The sequence below is a fragment of the Vulpes lagopus genome, chromosome 6 (assembly GCF_018345385.1).
Source record: "Vulpes lagopus strain Blue_001 chromosome 6, ASM1834538v1, whole genome shotgun sequence".
Lineage (NCBI taxonomy): Eukaryota > Metazoa > Chordata > Mammalia > Carnivora > Canidae > Vulpes > Vulpes lagopus.
The window spans coordinates 121,730,401-121,750,691 of NC_054829.1; the positions used below are offsets into that span (position 1 = coordinate 121,730,401).

At 35.2% G+C, this 20,291-nt stretch overlaps 1 protein-coding gene across 9 annotated transcripts in view; it reads left to right on the forward strand.

Annotated features, from left to right (window-relative positions):
- The window catches only part of LOC121492476 (importin subunit alpha-8-like), a 96,538-nt gene that overhangs the window by 60,827 nt on the left and 15,420 nt on the right, over nucleotides 1-20,291 (forward strand). Inside the window, exon 1 of one of the 9 annotated variants that reach the window (XM_041757756.1) lies at nucleotides 11,439-11,455. The exons of the other annotated variants lie outside the window; for them this stretch is intronic. The gene's annotated coding sequence lies outside the window, so the exon portion shown is untranslated. Of the gene's footprint in view, nucleotides 1-11,438; nucleotides 11,456-20,291 lie in introns of those variants that run through there. 9 annotated transcript variants of the gene reach the window in all.

Here is a 20,291-nt window from a genome sequence, read left to right on the forward strand (position 1 = left end):
GGAAGATTTTTCTTCCATTATATCGAATGAAACTACTGAATTTTATAGGCTCTCTCAGAATTTTCTGGATGGTCTCCTCTTTTTCATTTGAATACCTTAATCCCCTGGAGTGAAATGCAGGTTAGAGAGGTAAATGGTCTGAAAACAAATATACTGTAATACATTCACTTTGGCTACAAAAATAAAACAACCCAAACCTAGTTTTTCTTGCAGTTTTTAAATCCAGATGGTAGTAAAATTTGACATTTCAATTCTGTTTGTGAAATTCATTTTGTTTTTAAATTGGGAAGAACCATAGAGCTAAAAATTGTCTGAAGTACTAGGAAGGCCTGGTGAGACCTCTTTGGGAGTGTTATTAATAAGGACTTGGTATTTTAAAGTGAATTTGGAGGCACTATAAATAGACTGCAAGTAACTGTGATGGATATGAATACTGAGAAGTAGCGTGCTATCCCACACCTAATATGCAAAAGGTGGAGGATTGGCCTGGACAATGAAAAGAAAAGGGAAATCTGGACGAGAGGCTGTTTTGGTAGCCAAATTTAGTTAAATTTTTAATAGTTCTCATTTCTGTTTATAGTTCTCATTCCAAAAGGTCAGCTATTGTTCTTAAGTCTATCTTTAGCAAGTTTTGAAATTAAGGTTATGTGAATAAGGTTATTTTAATAAATATATGTAATGTAAGGATCCAATTTAATTAACTAAGCTCAAGATTTAGGGATCCAATGTGTTCAGAACCAGGTGAAGGCTCTCTTACAAAATACTTTATTGGCAAGGCTTATTTCTCCGTGGATCTGTTCTATATATATTCTTGGAAGAAATCATAGAAACAAATCAGCATCTGCATGTTAGAAGCAGTGTATCAATTAATTTTCATTTGGTTAAAAGTAAAGAAAGCTCAATCTAAATGGATTGAATCAAAAGGGGAGTTTCATAATTGACTTTATAACTATCAAGTCCAGTGGGGAGACTGGCTTAACTGTTGCATGACACAGGTGCTCAAGAAAAATCTCTTGGGCTGGGTCTCACTTCATCTCTCGCTTCTACGTGTCGGCCTTATTCTTAGAATCTCCCCTTATGGTTGGAAGGATTGAATTTTCTAATTAACGTAATGCAGACATGGTTCATACCTGATTTAAGAGTGGGGCCAAGCCATTCAAACCATATGGCCTGAAGTTGGGTAGGCAGTTCTTTTAAAGAGATTCATGATGAATACAGGAACTAAAATGATAGATATTAGCTATAAGTAATATTTAATTAAAGTACTTGAAATTTCAATAGAATATTTATTAATATTGAATATATTTGTGTGCTAGAACATACCAAGATGAATAAGAAAGGTCTTCTTCAGATTTTTGTGGGAAACCTGGGATACCATCTAATTCTTTTCTTTTTTTTTTAAGATTTTATTTTTTATTTTGGCAGTGGGAGAAGGGGTAGAGGGAGAGTGAATCCCATGCTGACTCCCAGTATGCAGAGCCAGGTGCAGGGCTTGATCTTGTGACCCTGAGATCATGACCTGAATCAAAAACAAGAGTTGGACGCTCAACCAACTGAGCCACCCAAGCACCCCTAGGACACCATCTAATTCTTAAAGTTGATGCTAGTATGACAGTTTTATGTTTCCTGGTTCTCATGTATTTAATTATGAGCATATGAGTACCTGACCACTTTGATCTATTGTACAAAGGTATACTAATGAGCTATTTTCTCCTTACCTTTCTCCAGGGAAACACACATTATCTGGAGATGAAGAGAACAAATTTCTACAAATTCTCCCTTCCCTTTACTAACTACATTCTATGTATAGACTGAAAGGAGAAAGAGTTATTTCTGGCACTGGGCTGAAGGAGATTCCTCTATGTGTGTATTGCTGCTACTGTATATATAAACTATATATTTGTGTGTGCAGTTATAGTTATACTTTCCTCCACTGGTTCTAGTTCATTTATTTTCTCTCTAATGATTTCTTTTCTGTTTCCTTCCATGTTTCCTCTCTTGCCTCCAAAATTGCATAATACATATATGTGTGTGTCTATGTATGTATGTGTTTGTGTGCATATGTGTATCCACAACTGTTATTGAAAATATTTAACAAATGATATGACATATTCATCCACCAATTAGAATGGATACCAGCAATGAACAACCAGTACAACTGTAGAGAGACATAAAGGGATATCTGTGAAGACACAGAAACTGTCTTAGATGAGGAAGCAGAGATTCAAATGTACAAAAAATAGGGTATGGGAGCCAGTCAAGACAGAGGAGCAGAACTAGGTCATGAGTAAGAGAGCAACTGAAGTGGAGAGAGTACTTAGGATCCAAGTTCTGTGGCTTCCCATTCTCCTAAGGGCTGAGTGCTGTCTGTATTATGGTTCCTCTGAGATTCCCATTTCCCTTATCGCTTAATTGATTCTTGCACTAAAAACACCCCTTCCCTTTAAAAACACCTTGTGGGACTCTTAGTAGAAACTAAAGCTAGCTAACTAAAATAAATGGGATCATACTATATATAGCATTTTGTAACTTGCTACAATAACTTTGTTATTCTCTTATCAGTAACAGATATCTGCTATGTTAATAGACAACAGAACTATATCATCACTTCTCTGGCACATATTTGTGTTAGACGCCTCTAGCTCTCATATCTCACATCCTCTCAGCCCCAATTTTACTCCAGCTATTGCACGTGTTACCTTACAAGTACCTGCTTTAGTTGCACCCTATATTTCTGTTTCTGCCTGGGACTTTTCACACCTCATGCGGGAAACCCGTGGGGGCCTGTTTAGAAACTTGAGCATGGGCGACTTGGCAGAATGAGATTGTAAATCCTTATGGGTAAACCTTTACCAGTGGAGGTTGAAAGCCAATGGACAAATGTTCCCCAAATCAATTGTGTAGGCTTACACTTTAGAGGGGCACATTCTGTGTTGTTCCTTCGAGGTCTCCAGTCAGATCAAACTCCAGTTTCCCATAGTTTCTGGTTTGATAATATACCTTTAATTGGATTTTCCTTCTTCCTTGTGCCATTCCTCTTGGTCCTGCATTACTATTCCCTGCATTCACCTCTCAAAATAAATTACCTGAGTGCAGTCCTTTAGCTTCTTCTTTCTGGCAAGAATCCAGTCTAAGTTTTACATTGCCTGGTTGTATCTTTATTTAATAATTATTTATTTATTAATGGACACTTATTTCCTTTTTTCATGGTTATAAACAGTATCATGATGAGCATTCTTATAAATATATATTTGTGTACTTAATACTTATTTCCTTAGGAAAAAATTAATGCAAATTTAAATTGCTGAGTCTATTACTGATCAATAGACATGCACATTTTAAAAGCTTTTGATACACTCTGGAGCAAAAACATTTGTATTTAACAGTTTCAAACAGTGTTTGTCAGAGAAAATCAGCGATTAACCCAGTGACATAATCTATCTATAAAAATTCACATAAATGACTGATTATATCCTGAAGGCTGGCTGCCTTCCATAAAGATCAGCCAACAGCGGAGTTGTAACCAAGGTAGAGAGACTTGCTTCACTTGGTCCAAATCAAACTTTGTGCTGAGCTTTGTCTACCGCACTTTAGGTCTTTTTATTACTATGAAATAAGAAGTGATGAGAGATTAAAAGATGAAAATTTAATTGAGAGTCTCACTTTTAGTTATTGTAGTGTGATTATGCTAATAATATTGCCATTCAAGAAAGTTTTCAAATACACAAAGACCTTTAATTTAATCTCTAGTGCTTAAGCTTTTAAGTTTACTATAAGATTTTTTTCTTGAAAGAAAAAAAGGTACCAACCATTTGATATGTCTATCAGTATCACTGAAAAAAGTTGCAAGTAGCCCTTAGGTCTCTCTTTCTCAAAGATATTGTCAGAATTGACCCAAGTAAGAAAGGGAAACCCTTGTACATTGTGGTGGGAATGCAGGCTGGTGCAGCCACTCTGGAAAAAACAGTATGAAGTTTCCTCAAAAAGTTGAAAATAGAGCCACCCTACAACCCAACAATTACACTACTGAAAATCTACCCCGAAGATGCAAATTTAGTGATATGAAGGGGCATCCACACTCCAATGTTTATAGCAGCAATGTCCACAATAGTCAAATTATGGAAAGAACCCAGAGTCCATTGACAGATGAATGGATAAAGAATGTGTGGTATATATATATATATATATATATATATATATATATATATATATATACAGTGGAATGTATATATACATATATACATATATATATGTATATATATATATATATATATATACAGTGGAATGCTACTCGGTCATCAAAAAAATGAAATCTTGCTTTTTTTTTTAACAATTTTATTTATTCATGAGAGACACACAGAGAGAGTCAGAGACATAGGCAGAGGGAGATGCAGGCTCCCTGCTAGGAGCCTGATGTGGGACTCGATCCTAATGACTCCAGGATAATGCCCTGAGCTGAAGGCAGATGCTCAACACCTGAGCCACCCAAGTGTCCCAAATCTTGCCATTTGTAACGATGTGGATGGAACTAATAGGTATTATTTATCTAAGTGAGATAAGTCAATCAGAAAAAGACAATTATCATATGATCTCACTCATGTGTGGGATTTAAGAAACAAAACAGAGGATCGTAGGTGAAGAGAGGAAAAAATAAAACAAGATGAAATCAGAGAGGGAGAGAAATTCTTAATCATAGGAAACAAACTGAGGTTTGCTGGAGGGCTGGGGATGAGGGGATTGAGTAATTGGGTGATGGGCATTAAAGAGGGCATGTGATGTAATGAGCACTGGGTATTGTATAAGACTGATGAATCACTGACCTCTACCTCTGCAACTAATACGCTATGTGGTAATTGAGTTTAAATACAAATTTAAAAATGTCCAAAAAAAAAAAAAAAAAAAGACTGACCCAAGTAAACCTCCTAAATTCTAAGTCCTTAGTGAAGGTGTCTCTCACCTTCTGCATTACTTCAGTAAAAATAAAGTGGAAGTTATCAAGTAAACAATGAAATTATATAATAAGTTTTGATAACATATCATATTAAATGCATACTTAAAAAATAAATGCACACTTATGATTGTATTACCTTGATTGCTTACATACACTTGAGAAATATTTATATTTTATAGTGTACAGGTTGATAATTGATGGTGATTGTGGGTTCCACAAAGGGGTGCTTGGTGGATGCTTAGTTAGAGGTAGAACTATTTCCACAGAAAAGAAAATCCTCCTGACATTGTTTTGACTTACCACACTTTTTCCACTGTCTTGACCTGCAGTAAAAATGTTAGGCATTAGCTTCTTAGTCAAGAGTGTTAATATTTATAATAACATTGTTCTATGGGGAAATTAAAGCCTATATACTTTACATTTATTTAAAATTGCTTTTCTAAGAACCTAACCCATATAAATTAAAGAATTGCTTGTCTTACAAATCTTTTCTTTCTTTGTGTAAACTTATAAGATACAGGGTAAAAAAACCAAAACAAAAAAAGGAAAAACCAACCTTGATGCAGCTTCAGATTGCTGCTGAATTAGTATTCCTGTTGATTAAGCTTGGATAGAGAAATAGAACCAGAACTCGGAGACTGGGAAATGGCAGTCAGGAGTTTGAGGTAGGCTATGTGGAGCCATCTGAAGCTTTTGAGAATTGAACAAACCGGAATAAGTCAGGATTTTTAAGACCATTATCTGGTCATGGTGTACATTTTAGATTGAAAGAAGATTGAGAATTTGAAAACTGGTTTAGGCCCAAGTCAACAAAAGCCTGGGCTAATGTACTAGTTCTAGAAGCAAATGTAAAGGGGGAAAAGAGACAAAAGAGACACTGGGTAGGACACAGGATGCTGGATGATAGAGGGTTTGGAAAAGAAATTGTCAGAAAGACTGTGATTTTGTTTTTGAGTGACTAAGGGGAGATACTTTGGCTTTTTACCACTGGATATTTAATGTCTAAATCAGTGCTGAGTACAGAGTAGGTGCTCAGTAAATATTTGATGAAGGAATGAAGGGCATTTATATCACCAAAACTGAGATGAAATTTCCCATGTGACTTTCTCAAATTAATTCCTCACTTGGTATTTATGAATCAGCTACCTGAGACTCAGTGCAAAATTTACCAGCACGTGGTATGGGTTTTTTCTCTCACCAGCAGACTTCATTTGGCAGATTTGTTTTGTAGCATGTATATCATGTTAGCCCTTCATTTTTCTCTAAGGATGAATTTTAGTCTCCCTAAAGGGTGATACTTATGACTCTTCCTTTATCTTGGGAGCAATAAAATAATCTGGTAGACCTGGCTCTCTGTTTACTTCCTCCATGAAGTCATGAGGAGAAAGATGTTGCATTAGTATTTGCTTGATTTGCATGTGTATGGGAACTGGAAGGAAAGGATTGATTTGAATGGAGGAAGCCTAGGGGGCCAGAGTTTATATCCATGAAATTCCTGATTAAACAACAATTATGGAATGCAAGGATGGTCTAAAAGGTTCAAGTACCTGTCCTCAAGAAACTTAAGTAGAGGAGACCAAAATAATACGGTTAAAAGAGTCTAAACAGGAAATGAAGAAAACTCACATGACATTGGGCAAGTAGCAACTTTCCTTGGTTTATTTTCTTCAAATGTTAAAAAAGAGAGTCGTGGGTTAGGTAATCCTCCAAGATTCTTTCAAGCCCTAATGTCTGTCATTCTTTTTCTGACCTTAAATGCGTTGATGAAAATATCATCTATTCTTCACCATGACATCTGTTCAGCTTCCTCTGAATACTTACCCAGTGTTCCAGCACTTGTTTTAAGCCCTTACCAAACATTTGACTGTGTTCCATAGCTTGTTATCATAGCAGCAACTCCTCCTCATTTTGTTAAGACTTAATAACTTAGTCTATTTAAGTCAGTCGACACAGCTGTTGTGTTTGGAACAGCTAGTTTGGTAAGGTTGTAAAAGGTATCCAGAAATTTATTAGAGGCTGCCTGAGACACAAATCACCCTGTCTGCCCTTAGCTAGTGTCTGTAACCCACATATTTACACTCCCACTATATTTTCCCCGGAGCCACAATATTTCACTTAGCACTTTATGTCTGTGGTTGGCCTTTTTGACTATAGTCCATCCCTGGGAACCATCTTTCTTAGCTAATGTCACATGGACACATAGCCCTATCATAAACATTAAAGAATAAGCAGGTGTCTTGTTACGTGCTATTTCTTACTTACTGCTAGAGAAGGTCTGAGCTCTCTCTCATATGCTGATTAAACTGATTTATTATCAGATCAGATCATTGCCTGTTCTGTTTTTAAAAGGTTATACATCATTTTTCCTCTTTCAGAAAATTCCTAAATAAATAGGAGTGTTAACCTCAGATTCCTATGTATTTATTAAATTTGGTGGAGCTTAACAAGGATGGCATAGCTTTAAGCTGACAATGTAGCACTGGTTATAAATTATAGATGAAGATTGAACAGAGATACAGGGCTTCAGTAGAACTTTTAACCTATGCTTATAAATGTGATGGTATTGGTTCTCTTATAAAAGACATTTTCTTATGAGAATACAATAGAGAGGTGCCAATTATCCAAAGGGTACTTTTTTTGCTGCTGTTGTTTGCAGTGCTTGAATCACTGACTGGAATTAGTAACTATCTTATCTTGGACATTCATGGAGTTCCAGTGGAGACTCTGTTATTAATGAACCCTTCATTCAAGTTAGAGACTAAACAAGACTTTCAATTTCAGATCTTGTTTCTTAATGAAATTTCTGTACCCCTTGATATATTTCACATCAGGAAGTGGAAATTGGAGAATGTATATATTCCCACACATGGCATGAACTTTTAAAATATATAGACAAAAATAAATCTTATTAAGATTGGATTCCTTAGGGGCACCTGGATGGCTTGGTCAGTTATGTGTCTGCCTTTAGCTCAGGTCATGATCTTCAGGTTCTGGGATCAAGCCTTGCGTTAGGCTTCCTGTTCAGCAGAGAGTCTGCTTCTCAATCTCAATCTCTCTCTCTCTCTCTCTCTCTCTCTGCCCCTCCCCACTGCTCATTCTCACTCTCTCTCTCTCTCTCAAACAAATAAATAAAATCTTAAAAAAAAAAAAAGACTGGATACCTTAGAGTAGCCTCCTTGGGTAACTCTATAGTCAAATGGGACCCACTCAGACCAAATGTCTGTGATTGGAGTAGAATTTACTACTCTCTAGTTCCATTCAAATTCACATGGAGTAGAATTTACTACTCTCTAGTTCCATTCAAATTCACATGGTGCTGAGGGTTCCCTTTTGATAATCTGCTTTTCTGGGTGTCATAAACCTATGAGTTTATTGGGATGTCCTCAAGAGGCAGTTCACATGGAATTCAGCATGGTTTGGGCTTGAGTGGACAGCCATCCATTAGATGCTTCAAGGATTATGTATAAGCTTTTATCAATGGCAGATTCTCACTCTATAGCTTTTCAGCTTGGCTTATATGTGGTTTGGATTAGAATTGTATTGCTGGTTGATGAGGATTGGCTCAGCCCCCATTTGATTATTTGGTATTAGTTACCATGTTGTTCTTTCAAGTCCATTTTTCTTATTTCCTCAAAAAGTCCATTTCCTTATTTCCTCCTTCAAGTCCTTATTTCTTATTTACTCCTACCAGTATTTTCCTCTCAATCCCAGCTCAAGGGATCCTGGGAGAGAGAGAGAGAGAGAGAGAAGATTAACCTGGAATTGGAGAGAGGATTGTTTTTTGCTCTTTTCTTTCCAGTTTATTATTAGGACATGAAGTCTGTACCTTGCTCTTCATTCTTGCTATAAATTCTCTGTAAGTATAGGGTCCAAGAAGTACAGAAAACTTTAAAAAGCCATAAAGTTTAATATTCCGAGATGCTATTTTACTACATACTTCAATATTACAATGCCTGAAAGGATTCCTTAACTTGAGGTTTTATTAAGATGTCAAAAATAATTGTTGGAGCAACTAAACCTAGATTGTCAAAAGAATTTTGTAGAGGCTTTTCAGGGTTTCTAGCATCCCTAACAAGCTGGTAAGAACACAACTTGTTGGCTTAAAGAAGAGTTTAGGTTAGGATCCTGTTCCTGTTGTTCTATATGGCTTTGGGAGATCTCATCTAGATTCTGAGTCCTTTATTACTGATTCCAGTCTTGTGAATTTGCTCAAAGTTTACTCTTAAGCACTGAGCCTTCATCAACTCATTTCTACAGGATGTTTTGCCTCTATCTGTAATATTCTACCAGAAGTGGCAATGGGTATGCAATACTACATTCCTCTTCTTTTTTTTTCCACATTCCTCTTCTAAGGAGCTTGGTATCAGTGTCTATGTCCTCCTTAGCAGATGAATTCTTTTTGAAGGATCAGATCTTTGTGTCTCATTGTGTTGATGTGAGAGAAGTTTTAGAGCTTTTTTTGGTGGCAGTCCATTTCTTCTTAGAGTCCCTCATATGGGCAGTGCCATAGATATTTTGAGTAACAGCTTTAAAAATCTCCTGGACAAAAAATGAGGTCCTTAAATATTCAATGTCCACTATATAATTGGATCTGGTCTTGGGTATTTAATTTTAAGAGGATGTTTTGAGGATTAAAAAAAAGAAAAGGATGTGACTATTTTGCCAACATCTTTGAATGGAAGCAGCTTGCCATAGCTATCTCCTCTTATATTAATATTACACATCACCTAAGTGGCAGTGGTGAATATATTTTACCAGGTATGCTGAATTTCACCTAAGAGAAATGCTGGTAATCTTTTTACACATAAGTCAGAATATAACATATTCTTGTTTATATATGTTTTATATGTACATTGACTAGCTTTTTACTACATCTGTTTCCTTAATTTGATCAATGTTCAGTGTTTACTTGAATAATGTTGATGGAGATAGTAAATAGGTTTTTAAAATTAACAGTATTTGAAGTTTTGCGTAGAGAAAAGACTAGCCTACTTTTAAAAAAAGACTAAATAAAAATTGTATCCAAGTGAAAAAAAAAGTCTCCTGGACAACAGTGGCTTGGCACATTAGTGTTTCCTCACTTCATTTCCACTTTTCCATTACATTTTCTCTGCCAAGTTGGGCTTCATTTGGGGCTGAGAAGTTAGTTGTCTTGGCTCCTTCTTGATATCTCCACTTTAGATGTTATTTCCTACAGATGAGGGTTAACTTTCTTCTACTCTTCTCCCTTGCATGTATCACATATTTGCATATTTCCCATTTCTTCATCCTCTAATATAGACATATAGTTATTTTAGTAGCATCAATATCCAGTAGTTACATGATTATGGTTATGTAAATTTTATTCCCATTTCTCTGAGCCATGATAACATTTACTTCTCTGCACAACTTTTATTTTCCTGGGAATTAATAGTGTTCATGTTTATAAATTTGAGTTTTTTCTTTTTAAAAGATTTTTTCCTTTTTTAAAATTTTATTATTATTTTTTTTTTGAGAGAGAGAGAGCATATGTGCGTGAGCAGGGCAGGGGTGGTGGGGAAGAGGGAGAGAATCTTAAGCAGGTTCCACACTCAGTGAGGAGCTGCACATCGGGCTTGATCTCATGACTCTGAGATCATGACCTGAACCAAAATAAAGAATTGGACGCCTAACTGATTGAGCCACCCAGGTTCCCCTAAAGATTTTTTAAAAGTAATCTCTACACTCAGTGGGGGATTCAGACTCACAACCCCAAGATCAAAAGGCACATGCTACACTGACTGATCCAGCCAGGTGCCCCTGTTGAGTTTTTTCTATGCTTATATCAGGAGTCAGCAAACTCTGGGTCATGGGCCAAATATAGCCTGCTACCTGCTTTTGTAAATCAATTTTATTTGAAACATAGCCTTGCTATTTGTTTACATATTGTTTATGTCTGCTATACCATACCCCACAACAGCAAAGTAAAGTAGTGTAACAGAGATTCTATGGCTTGAAAAGCCTAAAATATTTACTAACTGGCCCTTTACAGGAAAGTTTGCCTATGTTTGGTTTATATAATTCAATCTCAAACTGTGCAAATTTTCAAAATACTCAGAAACATTGGGTATTCAGTTGACTTCATTTCTTGGGACAATCTTTTCTGGAGTTTTCTGACTTGGTGTTTGACCTCTCGATCTTGAGTGGTTACCCCTGGTTTGGTACACAGTTGTCAGTCTGGTGGCACCCTTTATCCTGAAACTGGGAATTCCCTTTGCTCTCTTCTGTGTCAGAATCATGTCTTATTTTTTCTCAAAATATTCTTTTTTTAAAGATTATTTATGAGAAGAGAGAGAGAGAGAGGCAGAGACATAGACAGAGAAAGAAGCAGGCTCTTGAAAGGAGCCCGACGCAGGACTCAATCCCAAATCCTGGAACACACCCTGAGCTGAAGGCAGATGCTCAATCACTGAGCCACCCAGACATCCCTTCTCAAAATATTCTTGTTACTCTTTCATTTTAATGGAACACACTCTCCAAAAAAGGGTGAGTGGAAATCAGTTTTTGAGCCCTTATATGTCTGAAGATGCTTTTTATATTACCTTCATATTTGAGTAATAGTTTGGCTGCGGGTAAAGTTCTAGGTTGGAGATCATTTTCTTCTGATTTGGAAGCCATTGTTCCTTTATCTTCTAGTTTCCAGTATTGTTGTTAAGGTGTCTAAAGCCATTCTTATTCCACGTTCTTTATATATGCCTTAAAAAAGGAATCTCTTGGGATGCCTGGGTAGCTCAGTGATTAAGCATCTGCCTTCAGCTCAGAGCATGATCCCGGGATCCTGGGAGTTAAGACATTTAACTTAGGTATGTGTAAGCATCTTACATTACCAGAGTTGTAAATTTGGGGTTTATATTATTTGACTTTGTAGTATTACTACTTTTCTTCATTTTAAAAAAAGATTTTATTTATTTATTCATGAGAGACACAGAGAGGCAGAGACACAGGCAAAGGGAGAAGTAAGCTCCCGGTGGTGAGCCCGATGTGAGACTTGATCCCAGGGTCCCAGGATCACAACCCCAGCCAAAGGCAGGTGCTCAACCACTGAGCCACCTAAGTGTCCCCTTTTCTTTGTTTTTTAATTAAAGTATACTTAATATACGATGTTATATTAGTTTCAGATGTGCAACATAGTGATTTGACAATTCTATACATTACTCAGTGCTCACCAGGATAGCTGTAGATAATGTCTGTCACTATACAAAATTATTACAATATTACTGAGTATATTCCTTAGGTTGTATTTTCCTTTTTCTGTTAATGTATTTTATTTTACTTTTGATTATTTTTTATTTGAATTCAATTAATTAACATATAATGTATTATTAATTTTGGAGATGGAGTTCAGTGATTCATCAGTCTTATATAATACCCAATATGGGTTGCATCATGTGCCCTCCTAATGTCCATCACCCACTTGCCCCATCCTCCCATCCCCCTCCTTTCCAGCAACCCTCAGTTTGTTTCCTATGATTAAGAGTCTCTTATGGTTTGTCTCCCTCTCTGATTTAGTCTTATTTTATTTTTTCCTCTTTTCTCCTATGATCCTCTGTTTTGTTTCTTAAATTCCACATATAAGTGAGATCATATGATAATTGTCTTTTTCTGATTAACTTCTTTCTCTTAGCATAATATCCTCTAGTTCCATCCATGTTGTTGCAAATAATCCATTGTGTATATATATACATATGTATATATATATATGTATATATATATAAAATCTCTTTTACATATATATTATAATCCATCCATGTCATTGCAAATAATCCATTGTATGTATATATATAATCTATTTTATATATATAATCCATATATATATATATACCATATATATATCCATATATATCTATATATATATATTATATATACCACATCTTTTTTATCCATTCATCTGTCATGGACATCTGGGTTCTTTCCATAGTTTGGCTATTGTGGACATTGCTGCTATAAACACTGGAGTGCAGGTGCTCCTTCAGATCACTACATTTGTATCTTTGGGGTAAATCCATAGTAGTGAAATTGCTGGGTCATAGGGTAGCTCTATTTTCAACTTTTTGAGGATCCTCCATACTGTTTTCCAGAGTGGCTGCACCAGCTTGCATTCCCACCAACAGTGTAAGAGGGTTCCCCTTTCTCTGCATCCTCGCCAGCATCTGTCGTTTCTTGACTTGTTAATTTTAGCCATTGTGTAGGTTGTACTTTTCATCCCTGTGATTTATTTATTTTATAACTGGAAGGTAGTTTGGAACCTTTTAATCTCCTTCACCTATTTCACTCATGCCCTTCTGGCAACCACCGATTTGTTCTCTGTATTTAAGAATCTGTTTCAGTTCTGTTTGTTCATTTGTTTTGTTTTTTAGATTCTACATATAAGTGAAATCATATGATATTTGTCTTTCTCTGTCTGACTTATTTCACTTAGCATTATATCCTCTAGGTCCATCCATGTTATTGCCAATGGCAGATTTTATTCTTTTTTTATGGCCGAATAATGTTCTGTTGTATAGATATACCAAATCTTTATCCATTCATCTATTGATAGATAATTCAGTTGCTTCCATATCTTGACTATTGTAAATAATGCTGCGATAACCATAGAGGTGCATATATCTTTTTGGATTAATGTTTTCATTCTCCTTGGGAAAAATACCCAGCAATACATTTACTGGATCATATGATATTTTTATTTTTAAGTTTTTCAGGACTCTCCATAATGTTTTCCACAATGGTTGTGCCAATTTACATTCCCCCAATAGTGTGCAAGAATTCTCTTTTCTCTACATCCTCAGCAACACTTGTTATTTCTTGTATTTTTCATACTAGCAATTCTGACTGGTGTGAAGTGTTATCTCATTTTGGCTTTGACTTGCATTTCCCTGATGATTGGTGATATTGAATATCCTTTCATGTGTTACTGGCCATCTATATGTCTTCTTTGGAAAAATGTCTGTTTAGGTCCTCTGCCCATTTTTAAATTGGATTGTTTGATTTTTTTTGGCGTTGGGTTGTATAAGTTCTTTATACATTTTGTATATTACCCCTTATTGGATATATCATTTGCAAATATCTTTTCCCATTCACTGAGTTGCCTTTACTGTGCAAAAACTTTTACTTTTGATGTAGTCCCAATAGTTTATTTTTGCTTTTGTTTTCCTTGCCTTAGGAGATGTATATAGAAAAATGTTGCTATGGATGATGTCAGAGAATTACTGGTGTGTTGTCTTAAAAATTTTTTGTGGTTTCAGGTCTCACATTTAGGTCTTTAATCCATTTTGAGTTTATTTTTGTGTATGGTGTAAGAAAGCAGTCCAGTTTTGTTCTTTTGCATGCAGCAGTCTAGTTTTTCCAGCATTATTTATTGAAGAGACCATCTTTCCCCCATTATATACTTGCCTTTCTTGTCATAGATTAATTGACCATATAATCATGGGTTTATTTCTAAGCTTTCTATCCTATTTTGTTATCTGTGTCTGTTTTTGTGACAGTACCATACCATTTTGGTTACTGTAGCTTTATGATATAGTTTGGTATCTAGGATACAACTGTGACACCTACAGTTTTGTTTTTCTCTCTGAAGATTACTTTGGCTATTTGAGATTATGTATGGTTCCATACAATTTTAAGATTATTTGTTCTGGTTCTGTGAAAAATACTGCTTGTGTTTTGATAGAGATTATATTGAATCTGTAGATTTCTTTGGCTAGTATGGACATTTTAATATTATTAATTCTTCCAATTCATGAGCATGGCATATCTTTGCATTTATTTGTATCATCTTCAACTTTTTTCATCAGTGTCTTATAGTTTTCAGAGTATAGATCTTTTACCTCCTTAATTAAATGCATTCCTGGGATGTCTGGGTAGCTCAGTGGTTGAACATCTGCCTTTGGCTCAGGACGTGATCTCAGGGTCCTGGGATCGAGTCGTGCATTAGGCTTCCCACAGGGAGCCTGCTTCTGCTCCTCCTCCTCTGCCTATGTCTCTGCCTCTCTGTGTCTCTCACAAATAGAGAAATAGAATCTTAAAAAAAAAATTAAATGCATTCCTAGATAGTTTGTTCTTTTGGGTGTAATAGTAAATGGAATTGTTTTCTTTTTTTTTGGAATTGTTTTCTTAATTTTTATTTCTGCTAACTCACTATTAGTGTATAGAAGTATAACAGATTTCTATATATTAATTTTGTAGCCCATAACTTTATTGAATTCATTTATTAGTTCTAATAATTTTTGTTGGGAGTCCAGAGTTTTTTATATATAGTATCATGTCTTCTGCAAATAGTGAGAGTTTTACTTCTTAGCAATTTGGATATCTTTCTTTCTTTTTTTTTTTTTTAAGTTTTTATTCACATTCCAGTTAGTTAATATACAGTGTAATATTAGTTTCAGGTGTACAATATAGTGATTAAACACTTTCATAAAACACCCAGTGCTCATCACAAATCCATTCCTTAATCCCCAGCACCTATTTCACCCATCCCTCATCCACCTCCCCTCTGATAACCATCACTTTGTTCTCTATAGTTAAGAGTCTGTTTCTTGGGGCACCTGGCTGGCTCAGTTGGTAGATCATGAGATTCTTGATCTTCAGGTCATAAGTTTGAGCACCACATTGGGTGTAGAGATTATAAATAAATAAACTTTAAAAAAAAGTCTGTTTCTTGGTTTGCCTCCCTCTCAAAGAAGATTTTCTATTTGCTTATTTGTTTTGTTTCTTAAATTACACGTATAAGTGAAATCATATAGTATTTGTCTTTCTCTGATTTATTTTGCTTAGCATAATACTTTCTAGCTCCATCCATATCATTGTAAATGGTAGGATCTCATTCTTTTTTATGGCTGAGTAATATTTCGCCATGTGTGTATATGTATGTATGTATATACATGTATGAGGATGTATGTACATGTGTGTGTATGTGTGTGTGTGTATATATATGTATGTATATATATACACCACCTCTTCTTTATCCATTCATCATCCAATGGATATTTGGACTGTTTCCATAATTTGGCTATTGTAGATAATAAACATCAGGGTACATGTATCTCTTTAAATTAGTATTTTTATATTCTTTGGGTAAATACCTAATAGTGCAATTACTGGATCATAGGGTAGGTCTATTTTTAACTTTTTGAGTAACTTCCATACTGTTTTTCAGAGTGGCTGTACCAGTTTGTATTCCTACCAATAGTGTAGGAGGGTTCTCCTTTCTTCACATCCTTGCCAGCATCTGTTGTTTCTTGTATTGTTCATTTTAGCCATTCTGACAGGTGTGAGATGATATCTCATTATAATTTCTATTTGCATTTCCCTGATGATAAGTGATATTGAGTATCTTTTCTTATGTCTGTTGGCCATTTTCCTGTCTTACTTGGAAAAATGTCTATTCGCGTCTTCTGCCCATTTTTAAATTGAATTTTTCATTTTTTGGGGTTTTGAGTTATATAAGTTCTTATATATTCTGATACCTTTTATCAGATATATTAGTTGCAAATATCTTCTCCCATTCTATAGATTGCCTTTTAGTTTTGTTGATTATTTCCTTTGCTGTGTACAAGCGTTTTATTTTGATGAAATCCCAATAGTTTATTTTTGCTTTTGTTTCCCTTGCCTCAGGAGACATATCTAGAAAAATGTTGCTATGGCTGATGTCAGAGATTTCATGGGCTCTCTTCTAGGATTTTTATGGTTTCAAATATCACGTTTAGGTCTTTCATCCATTTTGAATTTATTTTTGTATATGATATAAGAAATTGGTCAAGTTTTATTCTTTTGCTTGTTGTTATCCAGTTTTCCCAACACCATTTGTTGAAGAGACAGTCTTCATGTGGCCTTCTGTGACTAGCTTCTTTTGCTTACCATATTTTCTAGGTTAATCAATGTTGTACCATGTATTAGTACTTCATTCCTTTTATAAGGCTGAATAGTATTCCATTGTATGTATATACTACATTTTGTTTACCCATTCATCTGTTGATTGACATTAGCATTTTTCTGACCTTTTGATATGAATAGTGCTGCTATGCACATTCATGTATCTGTTTTGAGTCCTTGTTTTTTTTCCTTTGGGTATATGCCTAGGAGTGAAATTGTGGTCATATAGTAATTCTATGTCTAATTCATTGAAGAACTGCTAAAAAGTGTCACCATTTTACATTCCCACCAATAATGGTATGAGAGTTTCAATTTTTCCATATCCTCATCAACATTTGTTATTTTCTGTTTTATAAAAATAATTATAGCTACTCTACACGTGATATGAAACTTTATTATAAATTCTTATCCCTCCTTGGGGCCTGTTTGTAACTCTTCATTGTATATTTTCTGGGACAGTTTTGAGTTTGGTCATTGCTGCACTGAGGGCACTTGTTCTCTAGGCAGGAATGGGGGGCTCTCTGTGATTTCTGGTTAATGCTAACAGTGCCCTCTGACCATCTGCACTATGTTGTTTGGGTGAGCCAGACTTGGAGTGTTACTGTTGATTGCTGTGGACAGTTTTTATCTTTACATGCAAAATTTACAGGTTTATGGCTAGAGTGAAGACTATTCCTGGAGATATTTTTAACACATCCAAATAACTCTATGATGTCAACAAATATAGGATATGTAATTATTAATACTGTTTTGATGTCAGAGGGTATAGTTGTAGTAACTGCTCTTCTGTTAAAAAGAAGCAATGTCTTCTGTTAGAAAATTGTTTTAGATTGCAGTATGTTGGCTAGTTTAAGAGTTTTACTGTTTATTTTATAGTAACATTTTCTTCTCTGAGAGACAAATTTACATAATAAGATATATAAGGGATTGTATTAAACTGTAATGTTTAAGTACTTTGTTACATTGTTATGTACAGGCTTAAGATCCTAACCTGAACTTTTGAATAAACATACAAAAGAGGGTTTTTTTTAGTTCAACTGGGGTAACCAAGGCTACAATATTTATGCCACCTTTTCAACTGTCACAGTCTGCTTTCATAATCCAGAGGAGGTCTTTGAATTAAGTACAAAGATCCAGAGATAAATATAGAAAGACAGAGGTCCATTCTATTACTTAACAGTCTCCCTCAGGATGCGAATTAGATGCTTAGATCATTCAGTTAAAAAAAAAAAACCAAAACCCAAATACAACTTATTGATTAGTTAGGATGTGGGTTAAGTATAAGGCTGCTATTTACTTTATCCTGCGCTTCTCCAAAGAAGCCCATTAAATAGAAACACAAATGTATGGAAACCACTTTAACACTACCTGATACTATACTATTTTAAAAGAAATTCTAGCTTTTTCAAAGAGAAACATTTATTACTATTATAAAGCATCTCAAAAGATATCACATAGTCTTCAAAGTGCTAATAGTCTATCTAACTGGGACCAAAACCATTAGTTGAATAAGAAAATTAATGAAAGAGTGGTAGAGAATAAAAGGCAAAGAAAACCTATATCTCATAGTTTTTAGTACATAAACATTGGATTTTAAGAAATGTTATTGTACAAAAAAAGAAAAAAAGGAGCACTATTGTACAATGACCTGCATAGTAGGCTTTCAAAAAGTGTTTGTAGAATTAATTTGAATAAAGTAGGAAAGATAAAATGCCATAAATTGAACTGACCTAAAATATTTAACCTTAAGAAATAATCCAAAGAGAAATCTGTGTTTGTTGTTATCCCCAAAGGAGTTCATTTTTTCTCTTTACCTGTCATTCAGTGATGTTTATTTAGTACCTCCACATGCCAGGCACCAAACTGAAGCAAGGAGGTGAGATGATGAACAGACAGGGAATGAGAGGAATGTAAACAGAGATGTGCAGTCATAGAAGTCCATACAAAGGTCAGGAGCATTCAGGAGGAACAAAGAAGAGGAAGACATTATCTGTCAATGGTGATGTAGTTGAGGAAATTAACAAAGGAAATGACTCGAGCTCAATTTTGAAGGTAAATACTGGTTATCAGGAAGACAATGTGCAAGGAAATTTTGAGTGGCAGAACAGCGTGGGCTAATCTAGAGTCAGAAACAACACAATGTGCTCAGGAAATAGTTTGGCACTGGTGATTCTAAAAGTGTAAGGAATGAGAAGGAATAGTGAAACATGAGTCTGGAGAGATATTCAAGGCCTGGGTCATGGAGTCTTTATATTTTATGATAAGGAGCTTGCAATTTATTCAGCAGGCGCTGACTGGCCATTCATTTTCTTTAAACGGAGGATTGACAATTGAGATTTGGATTTTGCTAAGATTTTATGTGGAGCAGCGTTTCTCCTAGGACCACACACAAAATCTTCTTTACACGCAAAATCTTCTTTACTTGTATGTGGAATTTAAGAAACAAAACAGATGAACATAGGGAAAGGGAAGGAAAAATAAAATAAAAACAGGGAGGCAAACCATAAGAGACTCTTAACTATAGGAAACAAACTGATGGTTGTTGGAGGGGAGGTGGATGATGGAATGGGGTAATTGGGTGATGGACATCAAGGAGGGCATGTGGTATAATGAGCACTGAGTGTTATATGCAACTGGTGAATCACTAAATTCTACCCTCGAAACTAATAATACACTATATGTTAACTAAGTTGAATTTAAATTAAAAATTTAAAAAAAATAAATTAAAAAATTTTTAAATCTTCTGCAGCACTTGTTAAAAATTCAGAGCTCTGAACTATGCTCCAGATCCATTGAATCAGACTTTTGGCATGAGAGTGTGAGGGAGGGGATCAGCATGTTCAACTGGCTTCCAGAAAGATTCCCTTGCACCCTGCAGTTTCAAGCTCACCGCCCTCTAGGGTAGGATTGAGGGAGTGGGCAAGGCAGAGTGCAGGGAGATCATCTAAGAGGTGATATGATACTCCAGGTGAGAATGTTTGAGGTGGCTGAACTGGGGATAGAAGGATGACAAGAAAATGATGAATTTGAAAGGTATTTTAGAGATAAAATCAAATGCAGTTGGTGATTAGACTTAGTGAAGAGGAAGATCCAAGTCAGGATTTTGTCTTAACTGGGTCATGTACCAATAGTAATTATTGATGTTTAATAAATCACAATTTTTCCTTGAACTATATGATTTAAAAATTTCATGCATCTCTAAATTTGATTTATTTTCCCTTTTCAGGCCAATTCATTGTTTTATTGTTGTTGAGTTTTATAGTAGAAATAAATGGAAAAATTGTGAATTTGTTAAATATGTTAGAGTCACCTTATCAGGAAAATATTTATTCATTTAGTTGTATCTACAAAGTACCTAGTTGCTCCTGTGAATAAAATGAACAAACAGCTTTATTTCTGATACTTCTGAGAGAATTTATACTTATAAAATGTAAAGTCTAATCTGTCTCACAAC